This window comes from Dasypus novemcinctus, chromosome 2 (genome assembly GCF_030445035.2).
Source record: "Dasypus novemcinctus isolate mDasNov1 chromosome 2, mDasNov1.1.hap2, whole genome shotgun sequence".
NCBI classification, from domain to species: domain Eukaryota; kingdom Metazoa; phylum Chordata; class Mammalia; order Cingulata; family Dasypodidae; genus Dasypus; species Dasypus novemcinctus.
This window is the reverse complement of record NC_080674.1, coordinates 2,657,074-2,673,950: the sequence shown is the minus strand read 5'-3', so window position 1 is coordinate 2,673,950 and position 16,877 is coordinate 2,657,074. Positions and strand designations below refer to the sequence as shown.

Genomic DNA, 16,877 nt, shown 5'->3' with positions numbered 1-16,877 from the left:
TTAATTCTGATATAATGTTTACAAGTGTCTTACTGGTTATATTTCCATTAAATGCTCTATATGCTTCCATATTTTCCTAGGAGAATTTTTTCAAGACTAAGGTATTTTTTGACTGAATTATTCTAGCAGAGTCAAATATATCTCTGGCTGCCCCAGTGATTGGAGAATAATACTGTTTTGGCTTCCTCCTAGCTGAGTGCAATTTCTAAGTAGTCTATCTATTAAAAACATTAAAAATGAAGTTTCTTTTGAATGGTACCATGGCCTAGGTTGTTGACAACATGCAATGTAGAAAAAAAATGAAGAAATAGAATCTTTACCTCTGGAAAATGCGTCAGTGGCTGATGTGCCTTTTTTAATTGCAAGTGCAGCAGGACAGATGAATGTCAGCCAGGAAGGGCAGGTACTGCAGTTGCTGGTGGCAAGTCATTTGAAAGATTCCTACATTAAACCTGTAATTCCTTCTAACACACTGTGCCACAGATCTTCCTCATAGAGGAATTCCAAATAATGTAACTCCACTTCCAGAAGGTAGGGGTCTGTGTCTTTCCCCTTGGCTCTAATCAGTGACTTGCTTCCAAATACAAGAGCACTGTGCCTTAGAGAGGAGCAGTGTGTCTGGCATTACCTTAGTGAGTGGTGCAGGGTGACATCACCAGTGACAACATGTCAAGATCAGGTACTCCTGCATGCTGTGACAGGAAGAACCCTTTATGCAAAATCCATAAATTAATATATGAATGAGAAAACAACAGAGAGACCCAAAGTGAGGGGCGTTTTACAAAATATTACACCACCACTCTTCAAAACTCTCAAGTTCAGGAAAAACCTGCAAAGACTGAGAAACTTTCCACGTCAGAGAGGACTGGGGATACATGCTGGATAAGGCTGTGTTTGATTCTGGATTGGATCATGGAGCAGATAAATTAGAGTAGATGTACTGATATTCTACTATGCAACTATTGTGATTAGTAATGGAAGAAATTGTAGTATTGTTGTGGAGAAAGTGATCATGGTAGTTGCTGAGGGTAAGGAGAGGGAAGAAGAGATATGATGTGGTGGTATTTTCAGGACTTGGAGTTGTCCTGGGTGGCACTGCCGGGACAGATGCAGGACATTGCATGTTCTCCCATGGCCCACTGGGTGGACTGGGGGAGAGTGTAGACTACAATGTAAACTATTATCCATGTGGTGCAGCAGTATTTGCCAAATGCAATGAAAGTGCCACAATGATGAAAGAGGTTGTTGATGTGGGAGGAGTGTGGTGAGGGGGTGGGGGGTATATGGGGACCTCTTATATTTTTTGAATGTAACAATTTAAAAAAGTAAAGGGGAGGGGGAAAGGAACACAAGTGAAAGAACGGGTGAAATTCAAATATTGTCTGGAGTTTAGTTAAACGTGCTATCAAATATGCCTTGTTTAGTTTCTACAAAAGTTATGTAATATGCTACCTTTGATGGAAACTTGGTGAAAGGTACATGGGAATTTTCTTTCCTCACTTTGAAACTTTTTTCTTAAGTGGAAAATTATCCCAAAATAAACAGTTTTTTAAAATATTATGTCACATTAGTTACCTCCACTAATTGAAATAACAAGTAGAAATTCAACTTCATTTTTAGGGATGATTTTTTTAACAAACTCTTTCTAACTGCCTTAACCAATTTAAACCAATTTTGGTTAAGTATTTAATATGCTTGACCAATTTTATAATAATAACAGGTTCAACCAAAGACACAAGTTGGAACAATTATTGTTTGGTTTAGAGATTAACACAAAGAAAAACAACGAAGTATTAATGCCTCCAGGCACAACTTAGTAGAAGTATTCTAGCTATTTGGTTTTATTAAATTGATTGGAGCGCAAATGGATTTTATTGCTTGTCTGATAAAATGCCCAGGAAGCCACAGAATTAATTTCCTTGTGATGCTTCATGACAATCATCAGAATATTATAGAATTAAGCATAAACTCGCCCAACAATGTTAAGAATCCTAACTGAGGCTAACCACAAGTTACATAAATGAGACAATAAATCCATTGAACACAGAATTTGCTCACATTTTTCCTTTTTATTTTATTTTATTTTTTTTTAATCTACTAAGTCATTTATGGTTCACTTTGAAAAGGTCTAATGCCTGTGGCTAGCAATCTTCCCTTTAGGCAGCCTGCCAGGTGACATCCTTGACCAAAGGGGAAATTGGAGAATCAGTTCACATAAAACAATTATTTGAATCCAAAAGCTCTAGCCATTGTTTGGTAGACACCCAAGACAAGTCTATTTCAATGCAGAGAGGGATTCTACTAACTTAAGTCCATCTGTGCCTTGCATTTTATCTTAAAAACTAGTTTTAGTAGCCCTTGAATCTCATTTCAGATTCATCATCACAGTTTCCTCAAACTATGGGGAAGGGGGTAATGCCACTTGTTTGCTTTTATATGAAAATGATTAAGATCTGTCATTGATTTCGACCTCCATCTTGTGAGGTATGAGGGACAGTTGTTCCTTAGTAAATCGCTCATGATCAAATGATTATTTCTAACTAACTACCTTTGGTAGTAAATACTAGGAAGAAAATTAATAATTGCATTGTTTTTAGGCATATTTAAATGTATCCAGTTTAAAAGGAGAATGTATATTCAGCAATTTTTAAACCCTAATTGAAGTGGAATTAAAGAAGTTATAGGAAGCTGATATGCTCAACTGATAGAGTGTCCCCCTACCACATAGGAGGTCCAGGGTTCGATACCCAGGGCCTCCTGGCCCATGAAGTGAGCTGGCCCACGTGCAGTGCTACCACACACAAGGAGTGCCATGCCATGCAGGGGTGCCCCCCGCATAGGGGGGCTTCATGCACAAGGAGTGTGCCCCGCAAGGAGAGCCACCCCACACTGCACCCATGCAGAGCTGACACAGCAAGATGATGTAACAAAAAGAGACACAGATTCCTGGTGCCACCTGACAAGAATGCAAGCAGACACAGAAGAACACATAGCAAATGGACACAGAGAGCAAACAATGGGGGCGGGGGGTGGCAGGAAGGGGAGAAAAATTTTTTAAAAATCTTAAAAAAAAAAAAGAAATTATAACAACCAGTAAGTGGAGTAATCGTGCAGATTCAATTTATCTTTTGTGTTCTAAATTCATAACTAAGTTAAACTCAGAAATGTAGTTTATGACTTTCACAAAGATTACTGGATTTAGAATCATTGTGTAGAATAACAACAAAAGAATTTTTATTTAAGTCCTAAATAAAGGTCTTATTCTCTAGAATAGATGGTTTTCAAAACCCTTAGGCACAAAATTAAATAGACCAAGGAAATAACACATTCACACATACGCATTGACATGACTGAAGGATCTGACAGACTTTCACATTGATTTTTCTATATTTCTTTCAAAATTCTTAGAGGTAAATTAAATACCCTACAGATTGTTGAGTAAGGCTTTAAAAATTAAGATAAAATTCACAGTTAAACATTTTAATGGTCCATCACTTCTAACCATCACTTCTAGCCAAAAATGTCCTCCTCCCTTTGAGAAGCCAGATACCACATTGGCTGAATCTTCCCCACGATTGTTACGATTTTCTCCGCAGCTGGTGCAAAATAAATTTGCCCAGTCTATACTTGGGCAACTTTACACAATAAAATATATTCCAAGGAATACATAATACTTGGCAAAATTTGAGTTTTCAGTGCTTTATCTTTAAGAAGGTCCTCATGCTTCCAAGGTTTGATCTGCTCAGTGAAGAGAAATCATTTCAATAGCAAGAGTGCCATTGCCGTGCGCTTACTTCATTGTTCCATTAGACAGACATTTATTGCACACTTACTATATGCAGGGCAATATGATCATTGGGGATTCAAAGGTTAATAGGAGACCTTCCGGTCCTTGAGGAGCAATTCATCTGGATTGTCTTACTTCCTATGGCTGCCATAACAAGTAACACAAAATAGTTGGCTTTATCTGTTTGTTTAAATTTATTCTATTTCAGTTCTGGAGACGATAAGTCTGGTCAAAATGTCACCACAGCCATACTCTCTATGAAACCTGTAAAGGAGAATTCTATTATGCATATTATTAATTGGAGAAGTTGTAGGTTTACAGAAAAGTCATGCAAAAAATACAGAGCTCCACATACCCTCCCTATTATTAGAGTGGTACATTTGTTAAGGTTGATGAAAAATATTATTATGGTACATATCATACATATAATATATACTCATTACTTAGTTGATTTCATTTCTTTTTTAATTTTTAAAAATTTTTATTGAGGTAACATATTTACAAAACAGAATTTCTCCCTTTTAACTTTTTTTATATTTCTAGTATTATTTATTACCTTTTTTAAATTTTTAATTTATTTTTATTTAAAGAAACATAGCTCACATAAAAAGTTACATTAAAAAATATAAGAGTTTCCCATATACTCCACTCCCTACCCCACCCCCACTCCTCCCACATCAAAAACTTCTTTCATCAGTGTGGCACATTCATTGCATTTGATGAGCACATTTTGGAGCACTGCTACCCCACATGGATTATAGTTTACATTTTAGTTTTCACTCTCTCCCAGTCCATTTAGTGGGTTATGGCAGGATATATAATGTCCTGCATCTGTCTCTGCAATTTCATTCAGGACAACTTCAAGTCCAAAAAATGCCCCTAAAACACACATCTTCTCCCCTCTCTCTGCCCTCAGCAATTCCTGTGACCACTGTTTCCACATCAATGATATAGTTTCTTCCATTGCTAGAGTCATGATAATTCTATATTAGAATACCAGTAAGTCTATTCTAACACACATTTTTTCCTCCATCCTGAAGGCCCTGGGATGGTGATATCCACGCCACCTTTAAATCAAGAGCAGGCTTAGATCCCACATGGCTGATAGATGGGATTCTCCTGCTCGCAGTTGTAGACTCTCAGTTTCGTGGTGTGGTGGTTGACCATCCTCACCCCCTTGTTAGCAGACCAGGGTAAGTCGAATGAGCCTGAGAGTAGGATTTGCAACTGTACTGAGGCTCAGGACTCATTTGGCACATGGACAATCTCCTTAGCCTACACCAACCCCAGTGCCAATTATAGGTTCAGGAAAAGTGACAGAAGAGGCATGTGTAGAGAGGCCACATCTGAGACCAAGTCCATCATACTCAGTAGCACAAATTCCAAAGTAGGGCCTACTGGCAAGGCACCGAATTCCAGAACCATCTGTCATGACCATAGGACTTGGGTGCCTCCATAATCCTCGGGAGTACCACTACCTGGGGTTGTATTTTCTTTGGCTGTCTCTGAGATCCTGCTGAGATGTGTGTAAGCGTGACCCCTCCTGACTCATTTTGAAATCTCTTAGCCATATAAATTCATTTGTCTTTACCATTTCCCCCTTTTATTCAAGTTCTTTTTCTAGTTGCATCATCAACTGGTGATTTGTAGTAATCCCTTGGCACCAGGGAGGCTCAGCCCCAGGAGTCGTGTCCAACACTTGGGGAAGGTAATGCATTTACGTGTTGAGTTTGGCTTCAGGAGTGGTCATATTTGAGCAACAAGGAGGCTCTCAGGAGGTAACTCTTAGGCATCATGCAGCTCTAGGCTTACTTGAAATTTCAGACACACAGGCTCATAAGCATAGTCATCAGTATCAAGAGCTCATCATTGGATCATCCCCTTGCACTTGCGGAATTGTTGCTGTTTCACTGGGGAATGCGACAGCGCTCCCCTGGCTGGGAACTCAGCACTCCCTCAGTTGTCATTTTAAACATTTTTTTTAAAAAAGTATGTAGACACTGAGGAAGGAATGAAAGAAATTGCATTGCCACTGTACATACAAGGCAACACCTATTACAATGAAGAAAGGCAAAATTCAAGAACAAAGTTTTATGATATTTTTCATTTTTTAATACCCCAACTTATTTTTTATTTTTTCTAAATTAATATGTATTCTATTTCTAATCTTTAATCCTATCATTAATATTTTTTTTCCTACTAATTGAATTTGCTAATATATTAGACTTCATTTTTGAAGAAGTTTTGGACCACAGAGGGGTTTAACTATGGCAGGGGAGGAGCACTGGTATGGGGTGTTATTGATGGGGATACATGGTTGGGAGGGAGTTCTCCAGGGCATGTATATAGGGTATATAAAAATGTTCAGATAATCATTGGGTATTTTCACAGTACTTTAGAGTTACAAATGACAACTGAGTTTCTGGTTTCTTTATACCCAGCAATTCAGTTCTTGCTCATCTAGTACTTTGCTAAAGCTGCAAGGAGACGCCAAGCCATATTCTTCAAGTTTACTTTGGAAAGTTCTTCAACTAAATATCCAGGCTTGCCATTTTCAAATTCTTCCTTTCATAAAATATCAGGAGTTAATCTTGCTAAGTTCTCTGCAACTTTGCCCTCATCCCACCCCCAAGTGTCAGGAGAGTAAACGCATTAGTAAGGCTGAAAAGTACAGAAGCTTCTCTTCAATCCTGAGCTTCCCAAATGCAACATCTATTTCCTGCAAGGATTTAAAATCTGCAGAATATTTAATGGCCTTTGAGAGTCTAAACGAAAAAACTTCAGACCTCTTGTTTATTCTTAGCTATGTTTGCCCATCCTCCAATTAAGGTAAGGAGTCACATTCATGGGGTGAGTTTCTATTTGGTGTGCAGTGACAGTATAGTATCGGGTAAAACTTAAGCTCCCAGCAAAGGACTGTTTTATTGCTAGCATAGCACTAAGTGTCCAAAAGAGCAGGGGAAAGAGCCTACCTTGGCAAGTCCCTAGGGGAGGCCAGTTACTCAGGTCAGCGTGAGTAGGTGACATGTCTCCACACCTCTCCTCATAGTGGAGTTGAGGGTCACCTGACTCAGGATGGGCTTTCATATACTCCAGGGGATGGGCTCTGCCAATGAGCAACCTGTGTGCCCTGGCAAGAGCTTGAGCTGATTAAGAGTTAATGGCTCTGTGGCTGCCTGCGTTTTGTTGTGAAATAGCAACATACCAAAACTTGCATGTAAACAAGCACAGATGGAAACGTAAAATCACCTGCCCACAAAACAAGCAAGAGGGTAAACATAACGAATACCTGCACACAAACGAGCAAGACGGGAAAGGAGGGGGAGAGGTGAGGGATGAGAGACGGCTGCTAAGTGTGTCCTTGACTCCTCGACAACAATGTGTAACAACTAGAGTTTCAACAATTCCTCCAGGAGTTTTAAAGAGAATTAGGTGATGCAAGTGGCCCCACTGGTCTCCTTGGTTAAAGCCCTACCTGATGGAAGGCAGGGAAGGGTTCCATCAGTTAGGATGTTGAATGATGTTGGAAAGAGAGAGGAGCCAAATATGCAAGACACAAGTCCTAAGACACATGATGCAGTTTGGGACTCAGGGGACCCAGAAAATGAGGGTCGTCGCTGTGGGTTCTACTTTTATAGACTAATAGGTGTTTCAGGCTGATCACATCTACAGTCAGAAAAGGACAGTGCATTCAGCTGGAGGCCTCAAGTTGAGAACTGAGGACTTTACAAGTCAGAATTTCTGTCTTTACTTCAGCCTGGGGAATTCAGCTTCACGTTCATCAAGCTTCCAACTCATGGACTGTTCTACAGACTTTGGACTTTCTAATCTCCAATCCTCACAGTCATGTGAGCTAATTCCTATAATAAATATCTTAGTGTTTACATACACACATGCACGTCTCCTGTCGGCTGTTTCTCTGGAGAACCCTGACTCATATACCCATTTTCCATCCAATGTGCTTCATTATCCTGTTAGAACCAAAATTGTTTGGAGGGTTTGGCTAATATATATTGGAAATGAAAACAGCGGAAAGCACCCATTAGACATAGGGATGTGTCTTAAGTGTTAAGACTGAGTAAAACATAGACTCCTCACTTACCTGCCCTATTCTTAATGCCTTGCATTTTCCTGACACATTTGTTAAGACAGATATGAAAAATTATTATGACACCCATCTTACTGGATTGTGGCCCAGCCTACCTGACTGACCTTATTTTAACTAATCACATTTTCAAAGACCCCATTTTCAAATAAGACCAAATTCACAGGATGGGAGGCAGGACTTTGGACATATCTTTTTGGGGACACAAGTCAACTCCTATCAGATATGAAAAATAACGTTATAGAATGAGAAATCTCATTACAATACGGTCCCAGAGACAGGGAATTTGGGAAGTGTTCATGGATGAGTAACATGGTTGCCATAGAGAAACACTGTTTCTACATCATGGGCAAAAATAAACCATTCTCATTTGAAATGAAACAATTCAGCTTGTAGACATGGCCTACAGAGCAATTTTACCTGATGTTAGAGAAGGTTGTATTTGTCTCTTTGGCATATTGTCAAAACAAAGGAAGAAAAGAAACCCATTGCAGAGTATGATGAGCTCTTGGCTTGAATGAAGTTAAAAAAATTAAAGCCAGCATTATAGCTTGAGTTGAAAATGCTTATGATAGGCATTTCGCGTCGAGGACTACGTTTATGTATATAAGTTCTGAGAAGTAATCAGTAGAAGTGGCTAATCTTACACTATATACACGTAATATTTTTGCATTTTTTTGACTGACCATTATCAGGAGTGACCATGTTATTTGTTAAGTGTCTGAATGTGGGGCTTTAAGTGCATGTGGAATAGGAATCAATCTAGTCAGGAAAATGCCCATGCAGGGAGGCCTGCTCAGCTCGGTCATCTGCTGTTGGCAGATCAGATGCGCCAGCTGGCAGCTTCTGTAGCACCCACTCCAGCCACGACTTCTCCTACTTCTTTCCTCTTTCTTTGGTGGTATTTTGGTGAGCCTAACCCGATAATAATGATCTGCTTACACGGCCTGTCCTCTGTATATCTGTCATGTTAAAACCCAGGCTGTTTGTTTATCATGCTGTGATCTATAGCTCTCTATTAATTTAATTATACTAAAAGATCTTAAAAGCCTTGGGCTAAGTAACATGTCAATTAGAAATGAGTTTAAGTTGGAATAAATATACATTTAATACTTGTAATTTATTGCTTTAAATACAAACAAAGCCCTCACTATGACACAATCTATTATTAATTGCTCCGATGCCTGAAGTCCAATTAAGTAAATCCATTTATATTTTTTTCAGAGAAAGTCAATGTTCATTTCTCAGAGGAAGTCCTAGATGTCTACGTTTTCCTTTCCCATAAACCTGCAACGCCACAAAGCACTTTTGTGCATAATGAACTATGACACAGAGGAAGTAAGGGGACGGGCCGGGGGGAGCTAGAGCCAGCGGCAGAGGCTCATATCTCTCCACAAAAGGGACACTCAGACCAGTGCCGGTGTCGCCCAAGTGTTTTTCAAATAAAATATGATTAGACCCGATTACAGACCAATTAATTGCCCTTTTAGGAGTGCTTTTCAATTGCAGTAACTGCAACTCAGGTAACTACAATACTAACAGGTTTTCAGCAATTATACATGGCGTAAAACAGCCCGACTGATAGTTTTTGTGTGTGTGTATGATAAGGTACACATAAAAACGTCAGTCTCTGTGTTGAGAACAGATAGGTAATGCCTGGGGTCACATTTTATGGCAAATGTTATAAATCCCTGAGAAATAACATTTATAGTGGAAACCTTGACACAATATTTTATGTACTCAGGCTTTCCGCAAAAGACAGAATTTAGGACTTAAGAAATTTTAATGTGTGAAACTATAAACAAACATGCTCAAAAACGCTTTCAATGTTTTCTATGTTATTTTAAGCTCTTATCCCCCTCCTCAAAAAATAAAATTAAAAACAACAACTGATTCTCCATATCTTGTTTGTGATCTTCAACTGAAAATTTTCATCCAAGCATGACTTATTTAAATTTGGACACGTCTCATTAACTTTATTGTGTTTTTCTGCTAAATAGTATGTATGTTATCTATGCTTTCCCACATGATAGAGATTAGATTTCCCTGAAATGTTTGCGCTAACTGGTCTTAGATCTGGAGTCTTGGTTTGTAAATTGACGGCACTGGCTGCTCTCCGGCTGGACAGTGGTGCAGCAGGTTCTCCGTCTCTCCTGGGTGTTAGACCATGGCGTTTCGCAGTGAAGCCTCTGGAATGAGCCACTCTAATCAAAAACCCATCCTCAGTGTGGGGGTGATGATATAAGATCTGTCAATGCAGCTCATGAAGCGCAAATAAGATACACCATCTAAAGCACTAGGGAAGTTAGCACAGAATGAATTTTAGATATCATAAACATTTACATCTTGATGGAGCAAAGAGACCCAGAAGGGAATATATTTATATCTGACCCATCAGGTTACAGAAAGAATCATATGTGTAGTTTTTGCAGGGGCTAATTTACACCTTGTGTTCAATTTGGTTTCTTATATCTAACAAGTAAATACATAAGGGCTGATTAGTGTACCAAGCTGAAGGAGTGATCTTATCTTTCCCAACTTTATATTCTACCTATTAGAATATTAACTAAAGTTTCCATGTAAAAGCTTAAGGATAAATCTTTTTTTTTTAAAAAAAAAGGGAAGCCAACCTCAGAATATGGAGAAAACATAATGAGTTAAACCAGATCCATTCAAAAGATGGAAGTAGCCTTTTGTTACCAAGATCATCAGAACTTGAGCAGAAGTTTCTTAGATGTTAAAATTTTGTCAGTGAGAGAAGACTTAGGTGAAAGTATGAAATGGTATTGGAAGTAACCCATTCACCTTTATGATTAATACACATTCTTTAAAAACAGCAGCTTCCACAAGGCTTCATTTTACATGTTCATTGTGAACTGTAAGTGCATGCCAATTGTGTGCAATATTGTGTGCAATATCACTGCACACAAAATATCTACTTTATAAAACTGCTCGCTGGATTTTACATTTCAAAAGAGGGAGACTCACTGCACTTGTGACTGCCTTGAGTTTTGTCTGTTTTTGTTCGTTTACTGTTTCTAGAGGAGATCACAGCTCTTTCCCAGAAGGAGAGGAGATGGAGCCTTTTCTAGACAGCGCTTTTCTGTGCACGTCTCCTACGGGAAATACTGTTGTTGTGCCTGAAATGAGAAAGAAGGAGTTAATATAATAGTTCTATAAAGAAATAGAACAAATACTTCAGAACTCATATGATTTTATTAATATCACTATTTAAGGAAATGATCACAGAAAGACAAAGGAAATATTTAAAATGTCATTTCAATGTTGCGATGACACAGAGAAATGGCTGGAACAAAAACGAGTCATTATTCTATTGAACAGAAGCTGGGGCCACACGTCAAGGAACATGTTAGCCATGCTTATACAAATGAGATTAATAAATTTATGCATGAGTAAAATATAGGCAATGTTTGTAAAATATAGTAAAATCGATGAAAGCCAAAATGTCTCATTGAACTATATGATTGATTACCTTTCTTTGAAAAGATGTATTTTAATTTGGTTTTAATTTTAATGGGACTAGAGGTTTATAACTCAATAAATTCTTTTATTATCTTAGACTGAAACATTCACTGCCCATGAAATAGTGGAATTATAATAACTAGTATATGTGCACATCCACATATATCCACACTGAGAATTCTCTTTCGGGGATTATATTGGCATCCCATATCTGTGATCCAATCACATGGTGAAATGGGAAGTGGAGGCACTTTTAATCCTCACAACAATATTATGAACTTAAGAAGCTCTGTTTACAAATATGGAGAACAGAGAGTAGGAGAGTTAGGTAATGCTTCGTAATGGCGCTGAGATTTGAGCCTGTCTTTCTGACCAGAAGCTTGGGTGAGAGATGCTGTGCTGGTGGGCAGTAAGTTTAAACGGACTAGTCCTGAACCACACACGCAAACACAACTGAGCAGGGAAACACACACCTGCACGTGTGGGCACACACACAGATGGCCAACTACACCTGCAAAACGTGTGTTTTTCTGTTTCCAGTGCTTAAATTCAGTCTTATCTTAAGAGATTATAAAGATTCCTTCAAATAGCAACATCCAAGCTTATCAAAGTTGTGATTTGCAAATAAGGCCCTATAGTAAAATGACAAATCTAACCCTTGTTTGTGCATAAAAACAGACTCTAAGAAAATGCCCTGGGGTGATGTATGAAGCTGGTATTTGTGCATATGGAAAGTGTCTGTCTATTTGAATGTATTTATAAATATTTCCAAAACGTCATGCATGTAATCACGTCTGTGTCTATGAAGCGGCACCTATTTCTCTGTCCGTGCGTGGGAAACGATGCTAACGTGCCTGGCGCCTGAGCCCGCCTGTATCAGAGAAGAGGGAAGCCAAGGCGCCTGCTGGAGTAATGAAGTCCTCATGAAGTAGAGCACCAGTGATGCACACAGGGGCATGGCTTGGAGGATGTGTGACCACCCACGGGAACTGACCGTCTGCAGAGGTCATCTGCCCCCCGGGAAATGCCCTGTGCCAAGGTCACAGAGGCTGTAAGAACCCACTGTTTGCTAGTAGAGATCCTTCATTTCACTTGACCTCCTGGTGACTGCTGGAGGTGTGACCAAGCGGTGCTGGGCTGAACTTAGTATTTCTGAAAAGTTGATCTCCAAGGCAACAACCAGGCACACACGTTCTTCCAGCAAGCCATGTTTGATTGGGGCTGAGCAATGCTAGAACTTTTTGAACAACTAAAATTCTGTAAAATCTTAAATAAAATGTGTGCTCTGCCTTGGACCAAAACAGCCTGGGATAAATACTTTATAAAGTACATATTCTTAATTTTCATCAGCATTCATAAAGGGAATAAAGGCTACAAATCACAAAGATGCCTTGTGTGAAAGTGGTTAGGAGTTTACAAGTTTAAGCTCTTATTTGCAATGACATCAAGATTTATAACACACATAACATAGTTAGAAATGGCCAATAAGGGACATAATTAAATTTGTGTATCCAAGCCCAAATAATTATGAATAAGAGTGGGAATGGCATGTTAAAAATTAGAAGCATGTATACTTGAATTTTTCCAAGTTATAATGTAGCCAGGCAATTTTATTCTGTTAGCAATATGTGTGTATGTGGGTTACATACATACTTGCTAACAAATAATAAATCAATATAAAATAAAAACAGCATTTCAAAAAAAGTGAGAACAAAACCAAAATCTAATTACTCTTGGCAAAATTGGGTCAGATATTAGATTTTAACGAACTGGATTTTTTTTGGAATTTTCACTTCAATTTTTCTGTCCTAAAATGCTATGTGTTGGGTGCATTTTCTATGCCTTGCAGATTTGCTTGTTCTCACTGTTCTCCACGTGCTCGGTACTAGTTCTGATTCCAGTGACATGACCCTTATTTGAGCAGTGGGTGAGGATCTGACTTCCTAGTGGGGAGTCACCTCGCTTGGGCACAAACCCTGGCCAACGAGCATGTGGAGAAATGGGCAGCCAGCAGGTCATCTCCCTCCCCACCATGCCTCCAAGAGACCGTTCACAAAACACTGCCACTCTCCACCAACCATGGCTGAGGAAGCACCTCCTTGAGTCCATACCCCTCTTCCCTGTCTCCCTCCCCTCTCACCTCACACTCACACTCTGTCTTGACCAGGCAGCTGGGACAAACACCACCCAATGGGCTGGCTGAAGCCTCGAGCCCTGACTTTCTCAAGGCCAACTTGGCGAGGTGCAAGGCCATGCTGCCTCCCGGGTCAGGCTGGCAGACCTCGTCTCGTGCTGCTCTCCAGTTTCTGTGGCTTATGGCTTCTTTTTGTGGATTTCTCCAACTCCCAGTTTTCTCATAGTAAGGTTCCCAGCAACACAGATGACTCACCTGATTCGGGTTGGCCACACCTGAATAGTATCTTCAGAGATGTCTTGACAAATAGGTCCTCATCTTAGCTGATAATAACAGCTCCACAGGTCTTGTTTACAATGGGTCCACACCCACGGAAACTTGGACTCAGATGTGGAGCATGCATCTATCGGGTCAACGTTTCAATCTACCACTCATCACCCTGGACTGCACATCATCAAGTATTGGCTCCCAAGTCTGATCTTAGGTCTCCTTCTTCAGGGTCCCAGGCTAAGACAGTTCTTACTCAACTTTGCCAACGTAAAACAAACTGATATTTATGTCATATTTGTACTGCAAACTATTTTGAATGTATGGACAAATGTTTTTGTAACCAAGTTGTATTCTACTGTGTTCATAGGATTATTGATTTTCTTTATTCCTAAGTCTATAGCAAATACAAAGTTGAAAATTGGTCTATTGGCTGATTAAATTGTAAGTTGCATATTGCCTGTTCAGTTTATTCCTTTATAATTTTTATCCCTGTAAATTGTGCATTCTTTAGGTGATATGGCACAGAGTTCTTTCTGCCATGTTTATCTCTCATTTTCTTTTCCAGCTTTAATAACTTTCTGACTAAATCATGTAATGTAGCTTTTTTTTGCAGCTGGAAATGCTGGTTGATTTTCTAATTCCCATTGTTCCCTCCTCCTGTAATTTAACAGACTCTGGTTTAATTAGTACTGACAATTTGTCCCGGCTAATATCTCTCCTTCCTGGATTCCCTTGCAGATGGACGGACCCCGTGTGCTGTAGGCAGGTGCTGTCAGGAGCTTGGCTGGGCAGCTCCGCTGTCCACTCACCTGATCCTGGCCCTCCAATTCCAACACGAGGCTCCGTGCTCAGAAGACTGGTCAGTAGGAAAGTCAGTAGCCCTTGGTTCTGGCTGACAGGGAGACCAGGGAGACCAGAGGGAGAGACAGAGAGGGTGCCATCCAGCGAGGCAGGACGTCCACATCGCTGGCCTCTTCCCTGTGGGCAGCCCTTCTGAGCTGGACGCATCCCTTGGCCGGAGGTCAGGGCTGGGCGACCCTGCTCTGCGTCCAGGACTCTAGCTTCCTGCTCAGCAGTTCTGCTCTAAGAGAAGATGGAGATCAAAGTCCGAAGGGCATGCCCACCCTTTGGAAATGTTAGCAAGTCCTGGCAAAATCTGTCCATCACCAACAATGCTTTGGGAGTCCTTATTTCTTCTGATTTTGTTACCTTTTTCTTCTTTAACTTCGTTCCTCACTTCCACTTTCTATTTTTCACTGTGCTGTTACTCAACCTTCAGTCTTACAGCACACGCAGCCCTGCCATTCCCTGAGAACTAAATGACCACCTATTTCCCAAGAGAGTAATTTCTAAAGGACACCACACATTCTCGTGGTCCAGCTTTTCACACTTGGAAAGGAGAGGCTCTGATGGCATCTGATTTAGACTCCTTAATGCTAACTCAAGGCAGACAAATGTTAAAAGCATGGGGCTTTCCTCTGCTGGCCTTGGCTTGTTTTCATGAAGGCACCAGAAAAATTCTACTTTGTTAAGGTTACATCTGGAGTGTTCAAAGAGAAATGTTAGAACAGTCTGTGGTCACCATCTGCACAAAGAATGTTGTTTTCTTCTGCTATTTTGAGCAGGAAATTGGACCTGAATCCTAGCCTGACATTCAAGGAATATACATACATGTTCTCTCTCTGAGTATACTCAACTCAGAACTTCTTTAACGCAAGGGAGGATATGTGTAATACCAAGCAATGAGTTAGCACACCCCCTCTCCCAAAAGGCAACACTATTTTTCCTTCTTAATCTGGGTTTATCTACCAAACCTTGCATTCATTTGAATAACTTGTCTATTTAAGCGAGGTGTTGAAAACAATAATTCTTAAACTTCCACATCCTCTACATCAACAGCCATCCTATTCTTCTTAGAGGGGACTAAAATGTAAGTTTGCAATTAAAACCAGGGGACAGAAGCCCCAAGCAGAGGAAAGGGGAGCTCGAACAGGCGAGATATAGAAATGTGGACCAGCTCTGTCCTTGTCCTGAGGTCTCAGAACATTCTGTAAGCTTTGCCTGACGTGGGTTCAAGTCTTCACCCTCCTGATTTCTGTGCAGGCATGTTGTCCTTGAAAGTGAGAAAAGGCACCAGGGAGGCTGGTTCCTGGCAAGTAGGGGCTCATTGTTCCATTCAAAAATTATGTATTAACTGCCCTGAATAGTGGAACTCCTGAGGGCTCTGGAGACACCCAAGTCCTATGGTCAAGGCAGATAGCTCAGATAGGGCCAGGGGGCCCTACTTTGGAGTCTGTGTTCCCCAGTGTGACAGAGTTGTGCTCAGTTGTGAAATCTCTACATGTGCCTCTTCTTTCCCTTCTATTAGAATCTATAGTTGGTGCTGGAGTTGGTAAATGTGCATCCAAGAGACTTCAATCTTTGAGATATCCATGGGCCAGCTGGGCCCTGAGCCTCAATGGAGTTGCAGCACTTACTCTCCAGCTCATTGGACTCACCCAGGACAACCAACAAGGAAGTAAGGAGGTAAACCACCACACCAAGGAACTGAGAGAGTCTATAACTGCAATCAAGAAAGTCCCAACCATCAGCCATGTCGAATGGAGGTCCCCTCTCAAATAGATATGGAGTGAGCATCACCATCCAGAATCCTCAGGACTGGGGAATAAACTATGGACTAGAGTAGACTTACTGGTATTTTCCTATAGACTTACTGGAATCTAGCAATGGAAAACTTTCATCATTTATGTGGAGGCTGTGGGCACTGGAGGTGCTGAAGGCAAGGAGAGGGAAATAGTGGTGAAATATGGGGGCATTTTTGGGACTTGAAATTGTCCTAAATGTCATTGCAAGGACAGATACAGGCCATTATAAAGCCTATCATAACCTACAGAATTGAGTGGGCGAGAGTGTAAACTACAATGTAAACTATAATCCATGCTTAGTGGTAATGCGCCAAGTTGTGTTCATCAATTGCAATGAATGCACCACATTAATGAAAGATGTTGTTAATATGGGGAAAAGTGGAGGGTGTGGGGAGTGGGGCATATGGGAATCCCTTATATTTTTGCATGTTACATTTTGTGTAATCTAAGTAT

At 40.2% G+C, this 16,877-nt stretch overlaps 1 long non-coding RNA gene across 1 annotated transcript in view; it reads left to right on the top strand.

Moving 5' to 3' along the window:
* LOC139440140 (uncharacterized) overlaps positions 1–16,418 on the top strand; it is a 29,594-nt gene extending 13,176 nt beyond the window's left edge. The window contains exons 3-4 of the long non-coding RNA XR_011650205.1: positions 14,518–14,638; positions 16,148–16,418. This is a non-coding gene — a long non-coding RNA (uncharacterized lncRNA). The remainder of the gene's footprint in view (positions 1–14,517; positions 14,639–16,147) is intronic.
* Positions 16,419–16,877: the final 459 nt, after the last annotated feature.